General features: G+C 35.1%; 1 pseudogene; it reads right to left on the reverse strand.

Moving 5' to 3' along the window:
- Nucleotides 1-720: 720 nt before the first annotated feature.
- LOC145593566 (adoMet-dependent rRNA methyltransferase spb1-like) lies at nt 721-15454 on the reverse strand (annotated as a pseudogene).
- Between the last annotated feature and the right edge of the window lie 7785 nt (nt 15455-23239).

The raw sequence follows: 23239 nt of genomic DNA on the forward strand, positions 1-23239 counted from the left end.
GAAGCATGGTGGGTTTTTAAATTTAAGAGTTAATTTATTTTGATATATAAAGCTGTAGAGTTGTGATAACTAGTACCATAAAAAATTATTAAGATATAATTAAGTGATCTTTAATAAACATTGTAATTAAGTGTTGCCTTGACTAAGACATAGTATTATCAGTGGCACAAAATAAAGCATCAATATTATGATAATGAGAGTAAGAGACCTAATGCTATTGTACAAATACATAAATAAATAAAAATAAAAGATTCCTTGCCAACTGTACTTGTTAGACATTTATAGTTCATATCTCACAACCTTCTTTTGGAAATTGATTTTGGCACACCCTTAATTGATTTTGGCACACCCCTATGTGAGAAGAACATAAAAAATTGTGCTCTCACACAGGGGTGTGTCAAAATCAATTAAAGGTGTACCAAAATCATTTCCCCTTCTTTTTGGAACGCCTAGTTTCCCTTTCTTCACCTATTACCATACCACAACTTTCAAAAAGTCCTTACAATCACACCATCATTATCTTCCCCTCCCTTATATTTTCTTTCATTTTGTTTAATTTTACCTTTATTACCCTAAACCCCTAGTAATACATTTCACTCAATCCAAGTATACCGTCCTCGTGTGAGGTGTGAGCAACGATAAGATAAAATGTTTGAAGAAAGACAAAACGAAAGTTGCAATTTATTTAAACCTATTCAAAACATATATGGAAAACAAATATAGTAAAAAACATAAACATTTTTGTTTAAGCGCCATGATATTCATGTGACAAACTGGAACAAGACTCACATAAGCACTAAATTACTTCGTATATCACTAGTGCACTCAATGTCTCAATACAAAAGATTCAATTTTTTTTAAAACAAAAAAATTACTTTCTAGGACGGAGTTCAAATAGGTCAAAATTGTCAAAACCTTGGAAACAATGTTCCACAAACCTCATATAGCTCACATATTACCCTTACCGCCACTCCTACTTGAACCTTTCATAGAACCCTTGCCCTTGCCCGAACCTTTAACTGAGCCCTTGCCAGCTCCCTTGCCCTTGCCAGCTCCCTTGCCCTTGCCTGAACCTTTCTTACTTTGCTTGTTCATTCCCTGCTGTCTTGCATCACTCTTCATCCTCCTATCCACAAGAAGTTTTCCTTTCCCTGCCCTAACCTGGACCCCCTTTTTAGTGACAACTAATTCCTTCTTAGGCTTTCTGGGTGTTGCTGCTTTCTTGTAGAGTTGATTAATCATCCGTGACTTTGAACGATCAGGGAGATCATTCTGGTCGGCGATAGTGTTAGCCTTCTTCCGTACCTTCTCCATGGTCCTCATTGCAGCCCTCTTTTTTCTAGCTTTGGCTTCTGCAACCTTCTTAGCAGGACGTGCATTGATCTCTTTGAATCGGGCCTTTTCAGCATCTATCTCCTCCTTGGTGACAGGTTTCAATGGTTGGTTATGCCTCTTTTCATCTTCAGCAAACCAGCTAGGCAAGCCTTGATCATCAAATGTACGTTTGTTGTAACCATCATCCAATATCTCGTCTCTTTTTCTCTTTCTGAGCATCTTCTTTGCAGCAGCCAACACCTCACACTTTGTGTCAGTATCATAGTCCTCAGATTCATCATCTGAGCTACTGCTTGAATCAGTAACAGGAGCCGGAACAACCTCTAAATCATCTTGTATCTTTGCAGCCCTATTTTTTGGTGCTTCTGAGCCCAAAGAATGAGGCTTTGACCCATCTTTAGCTTTGTTTCTGAGGGCAATCTTCTTCTTTTGTACAGCTATCTGCAAGTCATCCTCATCACTACTATCCTTGCCTAGATCTCCCCCCTCTACAGCTTCAGTGAAAATGTCTTGACTATACCACCTGTTTTTGATTTCCTCTTGGGTTAGTTCTCTATTTTCATCAATAGGAACCACAAGTGGATTCGCTTCCTTATCAACCTGATCATTGTCAGAATCGTCATCTGGCTGATCTACGTCATTATTATCATCATCACTACCCTGCAAAAACAAATGTACAGACATCTTAGGTCAATCCAGTATTAAATGAACTCACACAAGCGAGACAGCAAAATTTTGGTATCAACTGCAAAAAGGTACATAGCACCCACCTTTCCACCACCAAAAAAAATTTAAAAAGAAGAAAAAAAAAAAGAATTATTTTGCCGACAAATGAACCAAAGATTTGCAGAAAAGGAACCTCAGAAGATAGCTTCAACAGTCACACAGCATTTCAAGGAAGCTATAACTTACATTGACAATAAAAAAAAAACAAGCAGAAAGCCCATCAGTTCCAGCTTACCACAGTGAGCACGTCAGAGTATGCTTCCTTTGCACGCTTCCTCTGCTTTGTGCTACCATCATTTTTGGCCAAGAAACGTTCATAGGCTTCATCAAGAATCTTATCTAGTTGTTCATCATACCTGGGACAATCATAGGAGCACAACTTAGTGAGGTAGTACAAGATTACATACTCCCTCCGGGTTTTTTTTAAGTAGGTCTATTTGTTGTAAAGGTTATTTTATAAAAACGTGGCATAAAGGTCCTTTTATCACACTAAAGGTTGTGGCGAGGATCCTTTGACCAGATTCCGGCCCTTGACTCTTTTTTTTCCCGGCAAAAAAGTCATGGGCCTTGCGCGTGACCACTTAATATCCTTTTTCCCCCCTTTTTCCTTTATTAAACCCTAATTTCTTCATCATCAACCTTGATGCGAATCCTATTTTGTGAAAAAAAAAAAATCATCAAACTCCAATCCTAGAGTCCCTCACATTAAATTTGAAAGCAATTGAAGACAAACCGAACCATGTCATCGAGTAAAGTGAGGAAAAAGGATTTTGAGTGGTGCACGTGACATTTTTTGGTCGGAAAAAAAAAAGTCAATGGCCTAAATCCGGTGAAAGGACTCTCACCACAACCTAAGTGCGATAAAAAGACCTTTTGTGTCACCTTTTTTATAAAAGGACCTTTACAACAAATAGACCTACTTAAAAGGACCTTTTCTTACAAATTCTTCTTTTTTAAAGTGTTTAAATTTCCTTTTGCAACCTCTTTCTTTTTTTTTTTTTAATGTTACGTTAAATTTCCTGTTACGACAAACTACATTTTAATAATATATATCTCTCCGCTCATAGTCCCCACACATATCCACAACTACTTTTTAAGTTATTTTTCTCCTCACATTAATTATTTTATGATTTTTTAATACCCAATTACCTTATGTATTATTATACTAAAAACAATTAAGTTGTCTAAAATTATGTGCCAGCAAAAGTGTAACACTTAAATAACAGAGGGAATAACAAAATCATTACATGGGGGCACCAAAAGCCATTCAGAAACAAACAGAAATAAAGGGACCAACCTTGAACGCTCCTCATCAGAATCCAAGTCACTAGATTCACTATCCTCATCAGCTTCATTGTCTGCATCATCATCACTACCAGCCAATTCATCACCTTCAACATCTACTGTGGTATCAATAGTTGCTAAGTCGTCCTTGCCCTGAATGAAAGCAAACACAAATTAATATATAGGTAATACAGGAGCATACAGCTCAAGGTGCAGTACAGCTTTCTCAGTATAGTAGTATTAGTTCCCCATGACTACAATGTTAGCAACTTCAAAAAACTGCTCCAACTTAACAAGAAAACAGGTAATAAAGAGAACATTGAAAGCATCAATGAGACTAGAGCAACCACAAGCAAAAAGAGTTGAAAAAACAAGTCCAAGATCTGAATTAACAATTTCAACTGAAAAAATTTGATTTTTCATCAAGTCCCTTCAATAAACCTCCCCTCTTCAATAACGCAGAGATTAGAGCAACAGCCATCAAAGAGAGTTGAAAAAACAAGTCCAAAGCTCTATATTTATCCATCCAGTTACAATAATTTTACCGTACTAACAATTTCAACCGAAATAGAAATAGATTCTTCATCAAGCCCCTTCAATAAACGTCCCCCCCCCCCCCCCCTTCTTTCTGCAAGCCAGCTCCCCAAGAAATTGAAAAGAATAAGAAACAAGTATCCAAACTACATTTTGGAACCCCCCCCCCCCTCTCTCTCTCTCTCTCTCTCTCTCTCTCTCTCTCTCTCTTCTGCAAGCCAGCTCCCCAAGAAATTGAAAAGAATAAGAAACAAGTATCCAAACTACATGTTTGGAATCCACAATTCAAGTAAAATAGCAGCTTATAATGACTAACCTTGATAGAAGCAAGAGAAAACAATTCATTGTCAACATAACCATCTTGTAGAGCATCTATTTGCATTCTTGTTGCTTTTCGTGCTTTATCCTGATCCAACAAACCAAATCATCAGAGAAAATCTTATTGTATAATACATCAACTTAAAAATCACCGGTAGTATGAATCCTATAGTAGAAAATTCACAAAGCATCATAAAATACACAAACATAATTTCAGGATATTTAGAGACTGATCATCAAAATGTACATTTATTAGAAGCTAAATGTGATTGGAGATACTGAGATTTTTTTTTTTTAATTGAATAAGTATATCATATAGGAGGTAGTTGAGTGATATTTGTAAATGTAAGAAAGTCAATATAACCCCTCCCCCCCAGCCAAAAAAAAAAAAAAAAAAAAAAAAACAAATCAAATTTGTTTGAGAGAATACAAAGAGGCACATTTAGTTGTTATGCACAGATATTGTTTAAAACAATGGATAAACCCAGCATGAAGAGCCAGAACGGACCACATCAACAGAACATCATTAGAGATCCTTTTCTTTTATAAGAATCAAGATCTTTAATACAAGGGATCTTTAGAATAAATAAGATCTTTAATATGGGCATTACATAGAAACAAGCCGCCAAGTAAAACCTCTTCCCCATAAAAATGCAAAGGCTCTATTCTCTTAAACAAACAGACAACAATTAGTAACTCCACCCCCTGTTTCATTGCGAGACCTGACTCAAGGCTTCATGGCTAATCCCAGTAATAAATCCTCACAAAGCTAAAAGGTCCAACAACAATCACAACTTACGACACCACATTCTTAATCAATCAAGAGCTACTGATAAAATTATGAGCATAATATCCTTTTTTTTATGGATTATAAAGTAAATCCATAAGCACAGGTACTTCAAACTCAAGGCTCATATTACCGAACAGTAAAAAATAAAAAATAAAACATAAACCTCAAAGCACAACAAGGCAAAAATGGTCGAAGAGCCTAGGTGCAAATCTAAAGCATAAGGTATGCCCAAAATTGAAGTGAGAGGTGCATATTATACAAATATATAACTTTGGTGCCAAAAAATGTTAATGTGCTCCTTGGTGCATTTCAAAGCACTTTTCTACGCCTCATTGAAATCTTTTGGCTAAACCCGCAAATAAGGACTATGTCAGGTGCACTTTTTATACAATGATTAGGGCTCAGTATTTGCCTAGTTTTCTAAACCAACTACAATTTATATTACATTATTTTTACTGCATGTGACGTCAACAAGTACTCTCCTTAAAATAACTTCGGGGGGGGGGGGGGGGGGGGGGGGGGGGAATTGATGCATTCTGATATGTTTCATTAGGAAATTGATGGGAAAGGTTAGTGTTAATTAGTGTGTTAGGAAATGGGTTTGGGTGTTTTAAGTGAGTGGGCTAATTTTTTGAAAAAAAATTGTATGTGAAATGGTAGTTTGGTAAAGTAAAGTGGGTAAAGATGTTAGAAATAGAAAGGTTGCAACTAAAAAGAAATGTATCAAAATAGAAAAGTTACAACTAAAAGAGAATGGAGCAAGCATAAAATTTGGCTTCAGCTTCGGGTGTAAGTGACAGTGTTAACTATTAAAGATGCAGCAAAGCCATGTTTATTGGATATAAGTATATAACCTACAAGTCCATTGCACATGACAATATCAAAAATATTTCCCATGAGGATCTTTAATATCTATTTGATGCACAGCCACAAACATGTAATTATCTTCTGATACCCAGAGGTCTGGATTAGCTAGATAAGCTACTAATTACAGGACATGAAATTAACTATCTTTGATTTTGAAAAATAATAAATAAATGAATTATACCTTAGCCCGCCTCTTCGCAAGAATTTTCTTTTCACGTTTCTTTTTTCTCTCTACATCATGCGTCATCCTCGTCCCCATCCCCATCCCCATCCTCATCCTCATCCTCCTCTTAATCCACAATGTTGTTCTCCTGATCAATGTTTACAACAGTAGAAGTGATTTTCCCAATTGGAGAAAGAGCCTTCCGAATATTTATCCTCCATCTGTAGTAAAATTAGAACACAATTAATTTAAGAAAAAGAAAAATTAATGCAAATGATCATTATAATCCAAGAAGAAAACGGAACATGCAGCCATATTTGTGAAAACAAAGGTAACAAATCATCTGAAAGCTTGAAATTGGGTAGCCATATATGTGTTCCTCAAAACAATATTCTGTTGAAGGAGATATTTAGAACCATTACTATGTAATATAAGCCGTGTTCATTCTCTGAACATCAATGTCAGGATAAACCAAGAAATTTATATGCATGTTCTAGTTATATATATACATGGAACCTATGTTACCTGGACACGGCATTTTGGCCGGCATACCCGGGTCGATACGACGCGACACCGATCCGGGTATGAAATCCGTTCCGGATACTCCATTTTGCTCTCGGGTACGGCGGCCATTGAAGGAGTTGAAGCTTTGAAGAAGATGAAGACGGTTCTCAAACAATTTCGAAGATGAACACGGTTACGAGTTTACAACGGCCATTGAAATACTTGAAGCTTTGAAAGTTTGAAGAATTAGATGAGGATAGGAAGAAAGTGATGTTGAAGGAGGTTTTGTGAGTATTGTGACTGTAAAATTTTTACAGTTGAAGAAGATGAACCGTTGAAGAAGATGAACTGACTCTCAAGCAAAATTTTGCTATTGTGATTATATTATATTTACTTTTACAGCTGTTAATTTGTACGAATACTTTTACAGTTTTACTTTAGACGTTTAGTATATTTATTTATTTATTTATTGAATTTAATTTTAAAACTTTAAAAAAAAACTGTGTGGGCAGTTGTTGCTTCCCAAGAAAAGTGGTACAAATTACTAGTATTAGATTATTACTAGTTTGTTGGCACTACTTTGGCTTCCCAAGCAAGGTTTCGAGTGTTTTTCTTTTGAGTGTTTGTATATACAGTACTATTTTTGATATATTATGGACAAAAGTATTGGAAAAATCTTACAACTAAATTACTGAAGTATATTAAATACAAATAATATGATACACTTTATTAAATAAATGGAGTATATATATAACTTTTATTTAATTTTTACACAAATGAAGTCTAATACTCCGTAATATTTTTTCAAAGAAGAAAACCGATACGCTTTAGTAATTAGATGGAGTTTGTCTATATTTGAAAAACAAATGAATTATAATAAATGATATTTGCTACATTTTTAAAAAGAAACATTTTTCAAAATAAATATTGTGTATAAAGAAATAAATTATTTTTTATTTGCAGCGTAGCCGCAAAATTTTTTATATATTTTTAATATAAAAGCTTAAAAGCTTGATTGATTAGTTCAATGGTTGGGAAATCACGCACATCCTAATTTTTATTTTTTACTAGAAAATGAGATTATAATTCATTGGTGAAATAAAAATAATTATAACTAGCTAATCGGTATCAACATCATAATATTTACCAATGATCGAATCAATTTATCGAATCAACATCATTATACTTACGTAGTAGTTTTAAATAAAACTAAACAACAAAGGAATCGTTTATAATAAGCTATTAGCTAACCTAATAAGAATCCAATAGAATGAGATTACCGAATCAATGTATTATCAATTTACCGATTGATCAATATCTAATTATGTATTGAAACAACATTAGTAAGCTATTGGCTAACCTAATAAGAATCCAATAGAACGATATTACCGAATCAATATATTATCGAATTATCAATTGATCAATATCTAATTATGTATACAACATTACAAGAACAACAATAAACAACAAAGGAATCGTTTATAATAAGCTATTGGCTAACCTAATAATAGAATCAGATTACCGAATCAATGTATTATCGATTTATCGATTGATCAATATCTTATTATGTATTGAAACAACATTAGAAAGCTATTGGTTAACCTAATAAGAATCCAATAGAACGAGATTATCAAATCAATGTATTATCAATTTATCGATTGATCAATATCTAATTATGTATTGAAACAACATTAGAAAGCTATTGGTTAACCTAATAATAAGAATCCAATAGAACGAGATTATCGAATCAATGTATTATCGATTTATCGATTGATCAATATCTAATAATTATGTATTGAAACAACATTAGAATGCTATTGGTTAACCTAATATAAGAACGAGATTATTGAATCAATGTATTAACGATTGATCAATATATAATTATGTATTGAATCAATTTAACGAACTAAATTATTGAATTAGTGTATGATTATTCGCTATCTCAATGAAGTATCCGTGTTACTTATATCGATACTACTATTGATATGGATATAAAGTAATATAAAAATATTCTTTCCAATCCTTCTTCCTCCGTGACTACTCTAGCTATTCTCCATGACCCTTCCTCTTCCCTCATTAACTATTGTCTACCACTCTACTGGTAAACTCTTCCGCTTCTCCATATAGAATGGTTTTCAAAAACCCATATAAAAAGTGATGTTAGTAAAACACTCCACAAAATTTAGTATTTACAAGAAAATTTATCAGATCTCCAAATATCACAAGGTATGTTAGTAAATCAAATCAAATTCCCTCTTAACTATTTTCTTTTTCTTATGATAATCTTCAATTATATCGCATGCATTATTTTCTATGATAATCTTTTTCTTATGATAATCTACAAATTTTTATACTTTGTTATTTACTTGAATAATTTAATTGATTTGTTAGTCTTAAAATTTTGTACTTGTATCCAGCATCCATGCCTCGGCCAACCAAGAATGTAGGGTTTGACGAAACACCATTATGGACTCATGTCGAGGTTTTGCGTGTATCTGCTGGTGGAGGTGGTAACAAGACGTGGAGATGCAAGTATTGCAACAAAGAAGTCAGTGGTTCTTATTCTAAAGTGAAAGCTCATTTGCTTAAACTTGCCAAACAAGGTGTTGCACCTTGCACAATAGCAGACGACGTGTATCGCGAGATTAAGAGGGAAAATGATGAAGCTGAACAAAAGAAAAGGGCTCATAATTTAAGCGTCAAACAAAAGCAGGATTACATCTCTCTCCCAGAAGGTTCCGATTTAGCTCATACAAAAAAAAGAAAAGGTCAAATCGAGATAGCCTTCAATGTGTTAGAAAGGGAAGAAGCCGATAAAGAATGTGCGATGATGTTTTATACAGGCATGCTCTCTTTCAACTTTGCTAGAAATCCTTACTTCAGAAAATTTTGTCAAAGGCTAGCCAATGGAAGCTTGTATGGGTATACTCCTCCTACTTATGATAGACTTCGAACAACGTTGCTACTTCAATTGAAAGCTCATGTTGAGAAATTACTCCAACCTATTAGAGACAGTTGGGTGAAGAAAGGAGCTTCAATTTGCTCAGATGGTTGGCAAGATCTCAAATCGAAGCCTTTGATAAACATAATGGCTGCCTCAGCTTCTGGCCCTATGTTTCTGAAAGCTTTTGATGCAAGCGAAATCCTTACAAAAGATGCTGAGTATCTGGCAGGTTTGTTCTCTAAAATCATTGAAGATGTAGGCTCATCTAATATTGTTCAAATTGTAACTGATAATGCTGCTAATTATAAGGCTGCTGGTGGTTTGATTGAACAAAAATATCCTCAAATTTTTTTGGACACCCTGTGTTGTTCATTGCTTAAATTTGGTTTTGCGATCTATATGTGAGCCTAGTGAGAAAGCTGACCATTACAAAGAGTGTCAATGGATTTTAGAGTTAGTGAAGCAAGTTGATGAAATTAATTATTTTGTTCTGAATCATGGTTTGTCAAGAACAATTTTTGAACGTTATTCTGATTTAAGACTCTTAAAGGTTGCTGAAACTAGGTTTGGGTCTAAGATTGTGATGGCAACTAGGTTAAGATTACTAAAGGATGCTCTTGAAAAAACTGTAATGGATCCTGATTGGAAGAAATTCAAGGTCAATGGGAGGAATCCTGTTGAACTTAAGGCGAGGGAGGTTAAAGATCTGTTGGTGAGTGATGGATGGTGGGATAAACTTGACTATTTTCTTGAGTTTACACTGCCCATGATGAACTTCTTAAGGGCTGCTGATACAGATTCTTGTGTCTTACACTTGGTGTATGACATGTGGGATACGATGATCGAACAAGTGAAAAAAGTTATTTTCAATCATGAAGGTGCTGATTTTCTCACAGGCAGTCTCCATTTTATGATGCTATTCAAAATGTCATTGAGAGTAGGTGGAACAAAAGCAATACCCCTCTACATTGCTTGGCACATTCTTTAGTTCCTAGATACTACACTCAAGAATGGATACGAGGAGATGGCAGCATTCCAAGAGTACCTCCTAATGAAGATGAAGAGGTTTCATTAAATAGAAACAAGTGTTTACAAAGGCTTTTCCCAAATGCCGATGATGCTCGAAAAGTATTTCTTGAATATGGAACTTTCTCAGGGGGTTTAGGGTTCTTTAATGAGCCCCATGTCATTGCAGCAATGGCATATGAAGATCCTATGTCATGGTGGTCCAACTATGGCTCGGGAGCTCCAATGTTGCAAAGCCTTGCGTTCAAGCTACTCTCGCAACCCGCTTCTTCTTCTTGTTGTGAGAGGAATTGGAGCACATATGGTGGCATCCAAACTATTAAAAGAAACAAGCTTAATACTCAACGACTGGAACTTCTTGTCTATATTCACATCAACTTACGCTTGCTCTCTAGAAAGCAAAAGGATTATACAGAGGGACCAACTAAATATTGGGATATTGGTAAGTAGCTCATAATTCTTATTTGTTGTTTTCAAGTAAACATGTAAGTTGTAAATAATTTCTCATTTTATCTATTTTAACTTCTGTTGTTTTCATTTTTAATAGGGGGAGATAATATTGATGGAGATAGCTTGTTAGAAGTTGCTGACCTTTCCCTCAATGAACCAGAATTTGAAGCTATAGCATTTGATGACATTTAAGAAGAATTGAAGTGTTTTTTAGAGTTATCATAGTGCTGCCAATGATTTAGACATTTAGTTGAACAGTTGAAGAACATCTTTTGATATCTATATTGTTTTTGTATGACTCTGCTTGTGGTCTTTTATTACGTAGTCGGCATTGTTTGGGATATTTAGCTTTAATCAGTTTTAATGAGTTTATGTAATCAGTTTTATCCAGTTGAAGAACTTTTGTTATGCGTTTATCAGTTTATGTAATCAATTTTTAAATTTGTTGCACGAATTATCTATTTATTTTTTTCTTTAGAAAAATTATTGCCGTATCCGTACCCGAGTCCAATGTTAAGACGGTGTCCCCGTGTCCTAAATCTTTAAGAATGGCGTATCCGACACTCGGATACGTACCAATATCGGATACCCGTACCCGTGTCAATGTAACATAGCATGGAACTCAAATTTTTTTTTTCATGGCCAAAAAAAAAAAAGGCATCTCTGAAACAAGACAAATCAGCATTTTAAAAAATGGGGATAAATAATAAATAAACTTACTTTAAAAGCTGCTTGAAATCTTGCTTCCCCAAAACACGCAGGTCTTCACATAGGGTTATAACCTGTCAAAGTTTCAGAACTCATAGAGGTAAGATTATTATAGCAGGACAAATGTGAAAAAATAGATACTACAGGAAATCACCTCCACAGTCGTCGAAGGATGCTCCTTCAAAGGCAAACTAGAATCATCACCAAAGCTGATGGATGTTACTTTGCCAAGAGTTTCAACAGGATCATCTGATGACCACACAAATTCAGCAGCAGGGCAAACCTTTCTCACTAGGGATACATCATCATTATACCTAAGAGTACCATTTATCAACAATCAAAAACAACCGAACAAACATGAACACAGCAGCATTTATTGCTAAGCATTAATCTATTTCCTTCTATAAACAAGTCCCAGTTTTTTGCAGCAAGGAAATACAAACATCATTGTTAGGAAGATTTCTGGGGAGCAGAGATGCACAAAACATACAGATATTCTTACTAGGTAAAAACTGAACACGGAACAACATATTGGCTTACACAGTATAGGTCCCTTAGACATGCAGGCAAAAGGTAATCAGATATCAGGAAATATAAAGTCTTTATTAAAGAATAAAGAAGTAAAGCGTCAAACTCACCCCTCACGGTTTCTCTTTTACTTTGGTTCGAATATATCATACGCCTGCATTGAATTCAGGTCAAAATAATAAAGATTAGGGCAATAAAAAAAAAATGGCCACTTCCAATAACACGCAAGGAATAACTAAAGGATATGTTCATATGTCCTATCCAATGTCTAGTTCAAATACCTTTGTTGATTCAATAGCTCCCTGAAATAAATGCTTGATATCTAGAAGGCGAGGGTCAATTTTTGCTGGAGCCTTGTACTTAAGACCAATAACATAAATTTCTGCAGATGTCGAACGACTGGCAACAGGTTTAGTTACCTCCACCTTTTCAAATAACTGCAAACCAATGATTCATTAAGAGAGGTTGGATTAATGAAAAGAAGGTAATCACGATGTAAATAATCAGATAGGAGATGACAAACTAGCTTTAGTATCCCAATTAAAGCACAAAAAAGTTCTAAAACTGCAAAGCATTTTGATTTGGCTACAACATATAGGTAATTATGAAATTTAGAATCGAAAACTCTGGCACTGCCCTAAGAATCATGTTTCACAGCACATTTAGAAAGAAGGTGCAGTACCTGCCTAAGACAGTAGTGCACGGCATTGTAATCCTGTGACCTGAAAACCCGAGACCACAAAGATATATGATTAATGAGATAATCTGTCCAAAAAACCAGCTCAACTCTTGAAGTAATTATAACCGAAGAACAAACAGATGAAATTTTGAATCTTTCATTACAGTCCATTACACATTAAGCTCAAATATCAATGTTTATAAAAGGCAGGACATAAGAAAAATAAGCTTTTGGTTCTTGGAAATCAGCAAATTATATGTCTCTAGATTGGCAATTGTGATTTTAGGAGCATATAAGACTTAAGGAACACATAGAATCCACAAACTACGATATTGGAGGACTTCCACAAACTACGTTGAAACGCAATAAATTGAGCAATTCAGAAAGGTCATTCCTTTTAAGTTTTAAAATTCGTTATTCAAATAGGCACTAACTTACAATGGTTCCACTCATAGAATTCAATCAAAACTGAAAGACAAAAATTATGAGAAGGCATATGACAAGGTGCCAAGAGAGATACTTTGGTGGGCAATGTTGAAGAAAGGTATCCCACGAAGGTATGTAGACCTAGTTAAGGATATGTATCGGGATGTGTCAACAAATGTGAGGACATGCGGAGGGTTGACAAAAGATTTCCCTATTACAATCGGATTGCATCAAGGGTCTGCATTAAGCCCTTTTCTTTTTGCAACGGTTCTAGATGAATTAACTAGACCAATTCAAGATGAGGTTCCATGGTGTATGCTGTTCGCAGATGATATCGTTTTGGTGGATGAGACTAAGGATGGGGTTAATGTCAAGTTGGAGCAATGGAGGCAAAGGTTGGAATCTAGAGGGTTTAAGCTAAGTCGGAGTAAGACTGAATATTTGGTATGTCGTTTTGGCACTCAGAGGGGGACACGCAATGAAGTGGTGAGTTTGGATGGAAAGGATTTGACCATGAGTGAATGTTTTAAGTACCTAGGGTCGATCATCCAGAAGAATGGTGACATTGATCAAGACGTGACCCACAGGATTAAGTCAGGGTGGCTTAAATGGAGAGCGGCCACGGGAGTGTTATGCGACCGCAGCATTCCCTTAAAGTTGAAGGGAAAATTCTACAGGACTGCCATACGACCAGTGTTGCTCTATGGTACAGAATGTTGGGCTTCTAAGAAAGAGCGTATTAAAAAGATGGAGGTTACGGAAATGCGCATGTTAAGGTGGATGTGTGGAAACACTTTAAGAGATAGAATCAGAAATGAGGTTATTCGCAAGAAAGTAGGTGTGGCGGGCATTGTAGATAAACTAAGGGAAAATCGTCTGCGTTGGTTTGGACATGTAAGACGGAGACCCGAGGGTGCACCGGTGCGAAGAGTGGAAGAGTGGGACCATGGAGGGATTAAACGAGGAAGAGGGAGACCAAAGATGACTTGGTTGGAAGGAGTGAGGAAGGATATGAAGTGCATGGATTTACGTGAGGATGAAGTTTTGGATCGTAAGGGATGGAGGAGAAAGATTTATGTTGATGACTACACGGAATAATCAAATTTGGTTCATGTTAGCCGACCCCACTTTTGGGATTAAGGCTTTGATTGATTGATTGATTTGAGAAACAAAGACTTCCTCCATTTGTATAATATAACATCCCAACAAATTTTTTTAACAAAAGATTTTTCAATAAAAAAATACTACAATAAAAAAAGGTTTGGGGTCAGCTAACATGAATACGAGAATTACTCCCTCCGTATTTAAATACTTGCTCCATTTTACTTGGGCACGTATGCCGATGCTAGTCTTTGATCTATATAAGTATAAAATGTAACATTTAAAAATTAATAATTTATTCATTGAGACGATTCCAACAACTACCTATAAACATTAATGAAAGTAGGACAAATGAATAGTGTAAAAAATAGAAATGGAGCAAGTATTTAAAAACGGAACGGAGGGAGTAGAAAAGAAGCAAACCTTAGTGACAAAGGTACCCTTTGGAGCCAAGAACTCAGTAGCAAGCTTAACCGAATCAATAACTAAAGCATTCTGACTAGTAGCTTCCTGAGCCCAAGCACCACCGACATTAGGGGAACCATCATGAAGCACAAGATCAAAAGCCTTGAAGCCATTCTCAGCAAGCAGTTTCTTAATAGTGGAGCGACACTTGGGTTTGGTAATGTCTTCTTCAACGGAGATACAACCACGAATGGGGCGAATAGGAAAGAGATCGATGCCAAGAACGAGGGAACCAACAGGGACACGATTGACGGCGACTTGCATCCAACCACCTGGTGCGGCGCAAAGGTCGAGGACTGAGCGAGAAGCATGAAGAAGAGAGTATTTGGCGTCGAGTTGGATTAGCTTGAAGGCTGCTCGTGATCTGTAACCTTGTTCTTTGGCTAAGTGGTAGAATTTGTCTAATCTATGCTTTCCTTTTACTTTCCCCATTGTAAGAGAGAGTAGAGAGAGTCGGCAGTGGGAGGAAGAAGAAGAATAACAGAGTGAGAGATGAAGGGGATTATTAGGGTTTAAGCCACAATCAGATAATACATCTCCGCAGAATTACACTGACTTGCCGCATATACCCCTCGCTCGTGGATTTGGAGTCAACCCTTCTCTTATTCGAACTCCCCCTCTTTCTCCAATTCTGCAAGTGAACTGCTATTTGACGCCCGCAAATTACTCAAAACGCCCGCAAAATTACAATGAAATTACCACTCTACCCTTGAACCACTCTACCCTAAACAATTCTCTTCAACTCACTTGAAACCAAAAAAACAAAAAACCACCACCAATTTCACCAACACCCAACCCCCTTACCACCACCACCACAAGCACCCAAAAACACCACCGGAGAACCGCCAAGATGCCGAGGACGAAGAACGTCGGACGGTTGAGGGAGGAAGACGGCGTGCCGGAGGAGCAGGTGCGTCTTTTTTGTAGATCGAAACGCCCAAAATAGGCGGTTTGACCATGGTCAAACCGCCCAAGATATCCGGTTATACCATGGTCAAACCGGATTCCCTGGGCGGTTTGACCACGGTCAAACCGGATTCCCTGGGCGGTTTGACCACGGTCAAACCGGATTCCCTGGGCGGTTTGACCATGGTCAAAACGGTTTTTTTGGACGGTTTTGTACATTGCCGGCGACAATAATTACAAAATTTACCTCACGAAGTGGGTCCGGCGGGGTGGACACCCTACTTTCCGCCTCCGACATGTAACCGGGTGGCGATGGTGGTGGTGGTGGCGATGGTGGTGGTGGTGGTGGTGGTACTGGCGGTGGTGTTGAAATGGATGGAAGATAAGAAATAGAGTTGAAGAGGGTAAGAAATAGAGTCAAGGGTAATATCGTAATTATTTTGTAATTTTGCGGGCGTTTTGAGTAATTTGTGGGCGTCAAATAACAACCCCCTGTTGCAATTATTATTCTCAATTGTGTATATGCTTAGTCCACTTAAAGATGGGCACGGGCCCGTGCCGGCACAGCACGGCACGTATTATTAATACCTACACCTTTCTTTAGGCAAGCTTGCCTACACCCCCACCGTACCCCTACTAGATTATCATAATAGCCTTTCTAGACAACCCCACACTTTCCAATTACTGCATTTTTCTTCATCCTCCACTTTCTCTCTCATCAAATCTTTTGAAATTGCAAAATTCTCAAAACAATCTTTAAATTTGCTACAATAATCAGTAACAATGTCTGATATACGAGATGAAATTGCACTATCTAAAGAAAAATCTCCAAAAAAAAAGGGCAATAATCAAAATCGTAAATTTAGGACTTGTTTGGCATTGTTTTTTGTTTTTAGTTTTTTGTTTTTTTTTAAACAAGAAACCATAAACAGGAAACAAGAAAAAGGTGTTTCCACTTTTCTGTTGTCAATTTTCAATATATTCATGATTTTAATGGGTTTGTCTAATTTTTGTTTTAATCTAAAACCCTTTTAATAAACATGGGAACTTCTGCTACTGTTCCTTATGAACAGTAACTGATAATCAATAGTGTGGTTCCTTTTTTGCCCTTGGATTTATGTTCAGCTTTGGGTTCTGTTGGGCTGTTATTGTGGGCTTTTTATTCTTGATGGGTTGTTTTGTTGATGGGTTCTATTTTGCCTCCTCTTTGGGTTTTTGGAGATCAACAATTTATTTATTTAGATCGTCTTAAAGATGTTGTCTGTTAATCTCAAGTGAAGGAAGAAGGATGAAGAAGCAATGAGGTCAGCATAATTAAGTGAATTAATTAATAATTAATAATAGGCCTCTAATAATATGCATATGCATATATATATATACATATATATATATATATATATGCCTCTATTAATTAATATGCATATATATATATGTATATTAGTTATTAATTAATGGAGTAAATTAATAATAATAGTGAATATTAACTTTACATTTTAGAGGCGTATTAGTGCGTCTGTTAACATTGATCACTACATATATATAGATTAATGGAGTTAGTTACTAATTTAGTTGCGCGGCCTTGATGCGGTGGTCCAATTAAGTAGTTTGTCATAATATGGATTGAGTGAGGTGCTTAGATTGCTATTTTCCATACTGTTTTAATTAATTTAGTTAATTCATTTAGTTAATTTCAGTAAAAAATCTGGAAATTGTAATTTAACTGGTTTTATGGAATTGTAATGGAGTATTACATTGGTTAATGATGTCTATTTTTATTGTAATAATGGAGTAATTACAGTGGTTAATGAATATCTATTTTTTGGTAAGTTTTTGGTATTATATAGAGATATTTTTTGCCAAATCTATTATGTATTTTTGGGTAAAATTCACAGTTGTAATGAATTGGGTTGTAATTAATTTTACTGTTTGTGGGTTGACTTAGTTTTCACTTTTATCATGGGGTATTGTGTTGTCTTGTACTTGCAATTGCTTGAAGTGTAAGCTTTGTAATCTAAAATTGATTTTCTGTACTTATTCCTGTATTATCAAATCAATATATTATACTTTTTTGTGCTTCAGAGTACTAGAATTAAATTAGTTGAAAAAAAAACAAATCAATATATTATACTTTTTTTGTACTTCAGAGTAGTAGAGTTAAATTAGTTGGAAAAAAATGAATGGGCTGACTTTTAATATTTATATATGTATATGCATAGCAATTGAGTGTATCAGTTAGTTGAGTGCATCAGTTTTGCATCTGGTTAGGTTTTCTTTTCTGTTTCCAGAGGTTAGTAGTTTCTGCTTAGTGTATTTCACTATTTCTGTGTTCTTTGATTTACTCGCTGATAATGGTTTACTAAGCTAATTGTTCACAATGGGTTGCAGGTTTATTGTCTTGTGGATATAAGGGTGTTGTTTGGATTCTTTTGAAGGTGCTGCTTCTGTTTGTGGTTTTACAATTTGGTGGGTTCAAAAGCTTTGCAAGTTCTATATTATAGAGTTTTGCATGTATTTTTTTGTGTACTTGTATTACTGGTTATTTTAATGTAGAGGATTTTGCTGGTAGAGTAATGCTACTTATTGGTTATTTTAATGTAGAGGACCTACGAACTGTTAATGGCCATGTATATGCAACATTTCAAGAACCTGCTTTGAAGTTGGGATTGCTTGAAGATGATGACATTGGTGATTTGTGTATGTCAGAGGCAAAAGAAAGTCAGCTGCCTGTTGCTTTGCTACGTTTATTTGCAACTGTTCTGATATTTTGCCAGCCAAAGGATCCATAGCATTGTGGTGTAAATACTCAGGGGATTTATCTGAAGATTTTCAGCATCAGTACCCAAGCCAGGTTGAAAAGGCCAAACAATGCACTATACGATCACTTGAACAGTTTCTTGAAGCTATGGGAAAATCACTAAAGAGTGTAGGATTAGCTGCATTGTGCTCAGGTGAAGAGGATGAATTTCAGCGGACTAAAGATATTATTGATGCTCTAGATGCGCCTATTCCTCAATCATGTATTGATTGCATAGATAAACTTAATTCTGCACAGTTGAATGCTTTTACCTGTATAATGGAACATGTGCGGTCAGGTACATCTGGAGCTTTTTTCATAGATGGTCCTGGTGGTACCGGGGAAACTTTCCTGTACAATGCTCTTTATGCACAAATTAGACTGATGAATAAAATCGTGCTGCCAACAGCCACTTCAAGGATTGCTGCGGCTAATATTCCTTCTGGTAGAACTGCTCATTCACGGTTTAAAATATCGATTGATGTAGAGAGTTCATTGGTATGTGATGTTCCAAAACAAGGTAGTCTAGCAGCTCTTTTGAAAGAAACGACGTTGATCATATGGGATGAAGCTTCTATGGCAAATAAAATCAACCTAGAGTCTTTGGATTTGTTGTTGCAGGATGTCTGTGAGAATAGCAAATTATTTGGTGGGAAATTGGTAGTTCTTGGAGGCGACTTTCGCCAAGTATTACCAGTTGTTCCTCTAAAGAATCAAAAAGAAGTTGTGCAGGCTAGCATAGTCACTTCATATATATGGCCTCAGCTTAGAAAATTCAGCCTAACAGAAAACCAAATAGCAAAAGAAGATCCAGAATTTTCGTCTTTTTTACTTGCACTTGGAAATGGTGAGCTCCAAAGATCTGAAAATGCATATGTAGAGCTGCCTGCGAATATAGCACACCCTTTTACAGCTAGCGATAATCCTGTCTCTGAAGTAACGAAAGCAGTCTTCCCAGATTTTAACACTGTTAAAATTGATGGCAATTTGTTCACAAAAGGGTTATTCTAACCCCTTTGAATGATAATGTTGACTCTATCAATAGTTCTTTGATAAATCAGTTTCCTGGGGAACCTGTGGTGTATAAAAGTTTTGATGTCATGTTAAGTGATACATGTGATGTGTATCCAACAGAGTTTTTGAATAAACTTTGTCCGGGTGGATTGAGTCCTCATGAGCTTGTACTTAAGAAAAATTGTCCAGTCATTTTGCTGCGGAATTTACTTCCATCTGCTGGACTATGTAATGGGACACGCCTTGTATGCAAAGGCTTTTTTCCAAATGTAGTGCATTGTATAATTGCTGTAGGACAGTATCAAGGTAGTCATGTTTTCATACCGCGTATCAATCTGCGGCCTTCTGCTTCTGCTAGATATCCATTTCAGTTTGAGCGAAAACAATTTCCTTTGAAATTAAGTTTTGCTATGACGATAATTAAATCACAAGGGCAGACATTGAACAAGGTCTCTGTGTACTTACCTCGGCCATGTTTCTCGCATGGACAGTTATATGTTGCCCTTTCACGAGCAAAAAAAAAAGGAAGATGTAACGGTCTTTTCAGCATTGCCTCCGCAGCCATTTGCTTCAACATGTACTAAAAATGTAGTGTGTTATGAAGTTCTACGTTTATCAGGAATCTGTTAGCACATTAACATTAGAAATACTATGTGTAATACAGACTATGATTTCCTATCAAATAATGTGCTTCTTATAAATTTAATTTTGTATGAAAACTGATATATCTGTATTTAGACTCAATCTACCTGGATTTATACTACCGTTCTTTTATGATGATTGTTTAGTATTGCAGATCAGTTATATAGCACAGAAGATAACTTCCCTACTTTATAAAAAGTAGAAAGTTGCGCTTATGAATAGTGCACGGACCTTTATACCCTTCAAAATGTTTTTTTTACCTTCTTACCCTTATTTGTAATTTTATAGTCCAACTTCTCTTACACTTTTCCTCTAGCAAATTGTTCTTAGCCGTCAATATTTCCATGTACACTATCTCTGTTCACCATCTCCAAGTATCAAATTCTATATCTTTGTTTACCATCTTCCCAAAATTACAAAATCAAGTTAAAAACAATAAAAATCAAATTGTGGCCAAAAGAAAGTTGACAATACCAAGATATAGCGGAAAAAGAGGAAATGACGAAACCTTTTCGCGGTCAAAGGGCTGTAAACGGGAAAGCCTTGAGAAGGAAGGGAAGGCGGTGGAAGAGAGCGGCCGGATTTTCTGAGAGGAGGGTTACCGACCACTCCGGTAACTCTTTATCTATCCTCTCTGCTTCTTTATCTCTCCATAGCTACTCACTGATCGACTTTCTATGAACATGAGTATAAATGTTTTGTACACATGCATTATTAACTTTTGTAATAAACATTTTAGAGTCCTATTTTGATTAGAAAATTATTACTTGTTTAGAGGAAAACCATATAAATGATATTTGACCATTCTATCGGAGATCGATCAATTTGATTTTGTTCTTTTTTTTTTTTTATATCCTTTGATTCTGCTCTTTTATTTATTTTTTTTAATTAATCACAATATGTAAGTTTTGATTGCAAAATTCTGTCTATGTTTTTGTTTTGTTTTTTTTTTTTTTTTGATTACTTACCTCATATGGTCTAAGAACTCATTGGTTAGACTGGACTTGATAGGTGGATATGGGCTACTTCAGTATAATATATTTACAAGTACTTTCTTCTAATTTAAAAGTACAATCCTTCTAGATAGTAATTTCTTTTATTGTGATTTAAAACTATTCCATATTATTTACTCTACATATCACTTGTTGAAAACGTTAGACTAATGTTTATAAGGCTGCAAATCTGATCTACTTCGTATATCAGTACACTCACAACATTTCCTCTAAATCATATAATCAAAAGTAATAATTGACTGGCAATAAAGATGATAATTTTGAAATGCTTTTAATCTACTCAATGGAGGTTAGATTTAATCCATTGCGCAACATCTAAGAAGCTTAGAATCATATATATATATATATATATATATATATATATTTGGGAGTTTTTTCCCGAGTTTTTAGAGCGCCACGTAGGATTTTTATTTTTAAAAAATTATTAGAGCACCCGAAGGATTAATATTTTTAAAACACTACAATAGGATATTATCTTTTGAGATTAGAAATTTTATCTAATATTTTAAAACAAATACGGAGAAAATGATATATTACGTACCACTAATAAAATAACAAATGTAATCAAATAAATATGAAAATTATTTTTTTAAAAAAATAGATCGACCCGTGCATCGCACGAAATATTATCTTATGAGATTAGGAATTTTATCTAATATTTAAAAAAAATACGAAAAAGTGATATATTATGTACAACTAATAAATACGGAGTAACAAATGTAATCACATAAATATAAAAAATATACTTTTTAAAAAAAATATAAACGATCCGTGTATCACACGGGTTTCATCTAGTACTACAGTATTGAAAAATAATTAGCATTAATTATTCCTATTTACAATAACTGTAATTCTTTTCAAATTCTATGCATTCATTTCCTGTTATCATTTCAATTCAATTCTAATTAAAACCAAGCTCAAGAATTTGCTAGAGTTTGTAACTGATTTTCATTTACTAAAAGCCCAATAGTTGCAGCCTTCACACACTTATGCCCAACCGTATCACATACAAAGGTAGCATATGATTTCTTCCTTGAACCTAAAATACCTGCATTCTTTGCCTAATTTTGAAATAATAAAATATGTAGGCTTCTCTCTTGCATGCTCCATGTCAACTAATATCATCTCAGAACCTACTGTAAGGAAGCAAATGGCTATTAACCAACATTTGCTGGTTTTTTTGGTGATTCAAAAGGCAAAATCGATTTAACAAACACTAGAGGGTAATCAAAGTGAGGAATATTGATATGATTCAGAAGAATTCATATTCTTGCTATGATATTATGTATTGTTAGGAATCAAATTAATACATAATATGCTTGGAAGTATCTTATCAAATCGATTTAGCCTTTGTGGTGGATTAGGAATGATTGGTCATTTCGGTTTCATCATTGATGATTCATTCTCTATTTCGTATTGTATCAATAACACAATTAAGTTATACTTATATCAACACTGGGAAAATAAACAAACATTATGACATTTGTTCCTTTTCTGCATCATTGAAAAACTAAGAATTATATACTTAACTCTACATAGTATTCCAATTAAAAGAAATACTATATATATTTATTTATTTTTTATCGACATTTACATTAAATAAAAATAAAGATTTAAATTCAATATTTGAGATATTTCATATGTAAAATTCAACTTACGACTACAAACAAACAATGGCTCAGCAATAGAGATATATTCCTTTACCGGTCCATTATTCCTCCATGTGAAACGCAAACACAACACAAGAAAAATTAAGACGCAAAGGCTAGCCATCTCGCGCGCAACGCGCGCGTTGGCTACCCTAGTAGTAATAAAAGTACAGTATATTTAGTTTTAAAAAGAAAGAAGAGAAATATATGCATAAAAGTTACTTTTACTACCTCCATAGTACATATATATAGGAATTAGGTGAATAGATTACTTTTTAGAGTTTCCTACAAAATTGTTTTGCTATTATATTGACTACAAAATCTTCTTATAGTACACATAAGATTTTTAGAATTACCTTTTGCAGCCTTGGAG

The sequence above is a fragment of the Chenopodium album genome, chromosome 19 (genome assembly GCF_948465745.1).
Source record: "Chenopodium album chromosome 19, dcCheAlbu1.1, whole genome shotgun sequence".
NCBI classification, from domain to species: domain Eukaryota; kingdom Viridiplantae; phylum Streptophyta; class Magnoliopsida; order Caryophyllales; family Amaranthaceae; genus Chenopodium; species Chenopodium album.